Below are 2,909 nucleotides of genomic sequence, written 5' to 3' on the forward strand. Positions count from 1 at the left end.
TCGATGATCCAGGAAGCAGGAGGGATATGATGAGAAAGTGACGATTGTGTCACTTGTCGATCGAGTACTTCAAGTAACTCATCCTTCCTTCTTAGGATGTTTTGAATTTCAACATTTTCCGTGTTGACAATTCGATACTTGTTCCTCCAAGCATTCCTTTCTTGGCATACCTTGTTTAATGCCGCTTGCAGTTTTTCAACATCGGTGGAGAAAAGGTAAATTGGTTCCCTTAGGGGAATAGGTTCTTGATGTTGATATGGCATCCTGAGCTTGAATGCCCTGACACGTACCAATTGAAGGTAAGGATCCAGGGAGATGCAAAGATGTTTTCCTAACAATCTTCTCCCTTTGCTGTGAACAAGACGCCAGGCTTGGACAATTTCCTTCTTCAGCATGTTGCCATGATCGTCGATGTTCTTGAAGAACAGACCCTCCAATTGAATGTTACTTGGTATATTTTTCATGGGATAGCCGTATTGACGACGGGCTAAAGCTGGATTGTAACTGATTCCTCCCTTAGTTCCAATAAGGGGTATGTTGGGGAAACTTCCACAACTGAAGATGATCTTGGTTTCGTCGTTGTCAGGACTACACCAATCAATGTCCGTATGAGTGAGGGACATGATTTTCTGTGACCAGTAAAGGCCATCCCTCATGTTCCAGAAAGTGCTAGACTTTGGCAGGTGTGAAACGAACCATTCGTATAACAACGGTACGCAGCATGTGATTAATCCTCCTCGCTGCAGGTTTCTTGAATGCACAGAGTGATAAGCATCCGCAAGCAAGGTTGGAACTGGATTTCCAATTAAGAAGATCTTAATTGCGTTGATGTCGACGAAATCGTTAATGTTAGGGAACAAAAACAATCCGTAGATAAGCAAAGCCAAGACTTCCTCAAAAGCGCTCATATCTTGGATGCTGACGAAGTACCGAGCTTGATCAAACAGGAATTTGGAGGGCAATCCTTGAATTCCTCCTCTACTCACCATATGAGTTCTGATGTCGATTACGTTCAAAGGAGTAGTTGCAACAATGATAATGTCGTCAGGGTTCTTTTCCAACCCGGAGTACGGATCTTGCGCGTACACGGGTATCTCAATCAGACGAGAGTACTCCTCTAACGTAGGCATGAGCTGATAATCTGGAAAGGTGAAGCAGTGATACGTTGGATCGTAAAACTGTACCAAGGTGGGAAGGATCCCATCCACCATGTTGGTATTGAGCAAAGGCAGAAGTTTTCCATACTTCTCCTTGAAAGCCTGGGGGTTGACCACCAGTTTTCCGAGCTTTCCCAGTTCCTCGACCTGGGGAATCTTGAAGGTGTATTTCCTAGCTCTCTTTCTTCCGTAATCCATGGTATAGATCCTTAAGTCCTTTCTCCGTTTCTCTCTTTCTATGAAGTTCAAAACGTTCGTTATTTAGTTTCCTTGAAAAACGACTCGAAAAAGACTCTTTTTTTTTTGTTTTTAGTTGTTTATTAATGAATGATGCATGAATGCATGAATGCACACACAAAAGTTTTAAACAAACATGGCGTTGAAGGGTATAGTGGTCATGAAGTCCAAACGCAATCCCCGCCCCAATGGTAAACTAAGGATAAGGATTTTTGTACCTGTAGAACGGGTTCTAAGGGTCTCAGAGTTTTTGCTCGACCTTAAAGATACGTTGATTGGTATCTATAAGAGAGTTTTCTCTGAGTGTAGTATCTGCGTGACAATTACTTCCGTAATCACCGCTCTACGTCCTAAAAAGGCTTTAAGTGGGGTTAATGTGTTTCTAGGTCCTCCTGGTACAAATCAGTCTCGGAATGCAGTGGCGCAGTTAATCACAACCAGCCAGGCAAATCCCAAGAGTAGACTTGGAAACCAAGATTAGAGGGCCTTCACCGGGAAGACATCCTCCATCCTATCTTATGTTGCACTCAAATCCGGGTATAGGATTTCTCACCACAAGGGGGAATCAAGCCCTTTCCCGATACAGAATAAACAAAGTAAACAAATATATATGCAACAAACACATGAAATGACACAGAGGTTAGGCAGGACCTCTCTTGTTTGAGGGGGAATTTGGCATCCCTAATTCCTCATTGGGGCTGGACCAGCAACAGGTCAACCATTGGTTTGGATGAAAAACCAAGGTTTTTAACACTTATATCCCCAGCAGAGTCGCCATTTTTCTGTGGTGTCGTTTTTTTTTACCTCCCCGTTTCACTTGGGAGGACGGCACGCTAGACCCTTCACGCGAAATTTGGAAGGAGAATGCGCCCGTGGTGGGATGAATTTTATTTCAGTTCTTCCTACGATATCACACGAACTTTCTTATTTGTCCTACGAGTAGGAAAGGGGAAAAAAGATCTCAACTAAACCCTAGGAGTTTGCTAAGTGTGGGGATTTCACCTAGACTAGAAATTCTGGAGTCCGGGAGGTCGGTTATACATAGGGAAGTGTTTAAACACCCTACATATCTGTAGTACTCTACAGGAACCTTCTCTGTGTCATTGTGATTGTGTTTGCTGCTAATGATTGGGAAAGTTTCTCCTTTGTGTTAGGAGAAGGAATTGATTTGATTTGAAAAGACAGACAGACGGACAGACTGACTATTTTTGGTATTTTATTAGCTCGCTGAGATTCCTTGTGAACCTCATGCCTACATATCCCTAGTGGAAGTCAGAGCTTAATGTAGTTCGGGGAACTAACTAGGGAAATTAATTGTTTTTGGTGCCTTGCTTGAAGCTCAAGGTTGAAGCTTGGAATTAAATCTCTGTTTACAGTAAAGAGACATGAAATCATCTTTACAGAGAGGTATTTGTACTATTCTACCACAAACATTTTGAAAGAGTGACAGAATAACTGGATTCATTTCATTCAAGAGGGGGACCTTACTTGTGTGTGCAAGTATGCCAGTCAGAT

The sequence above is a fragment of the Vicia villosa genome, linkage group LG5 (assembly GCF_029867415.1).
Source record: "Vicia villosa cultivar HV-30 ecotype Madison, WI linkage group LG5, Vvil1.0, whole genome shotgun sequence".
Lineage (NCBI taxonomy): Eukaryota > Viridiplantae > Streptophyta > Magnoliopsida > Fabales > Fabaceae > Vicia > Vicia villosa.